The sequence below is a fragment of the Penaeus monodon genome, chromosome 34 (genome assembly GCF_015228065.2).
Source record: "Penaeus monodon isolate SGIC_2016 chromosome 34, NSTDA_Pmon_1, whole genome shotgun sequence".
NCBI classification, from domain to species: domain Eukaryota; kingdom Metazoa; phylum Arthropoda; class Malacostraca; order Decapoda; family Penaeidae; genus Penaeus; species Penaeus monodon.
This window is the reverse complement of record NC_051419.1, coordinates 34296760-34297075: the sequence shown is the minus strand read 5'-3', so window position 1 is coordinate 34297075 and position 316 is coordinate 34296760. Positions and strand designations below refer to the sequence as shown.

At 36.4% G+C, this 316-nt stretch overlaps 1 protein-coding gene across 1 annotated transcript in view; it reads right to left on the bottom strand.

Annotated features, from left to right (window-relative positions):
* LOC119594777 (chymotrypsin BII-like) overlaps window positions 1–316 on the bottom strand; it is a 19657-nt gene that overhangs the window by 17025 nt on the left and 2316 nt on the right. The gene's annotated exons all lie outside the window — the stretch shown is intronic.

Here is a 316-nt window from a genome sequence, read left to right as displayed (position 1 = left end):
TCATTAATCGAGTACTTTCCATATCCGATGGAAGTACTTTTTGTCCTGTACAATGGAATGTGGCAGCTACTTACACACACTCTCATTTAAAGATGTAAGTAAGAGATCAAAGATCCTTTTTGTTAATTATTTATTATTTGATGCGATACAGCATGCCAATGGTTGCTTGAAGATATCATCCGGAAGTTATTCAATATATGGTATTAATGTTTCTTTTTTTATGATTGTTATCATCATTTTTAACAACACTTTACACGATGCTTCAGATATCTGCTGACGGCGAGGTCGCTCAGGGCGTAACGCCGGTCTTCTGTTC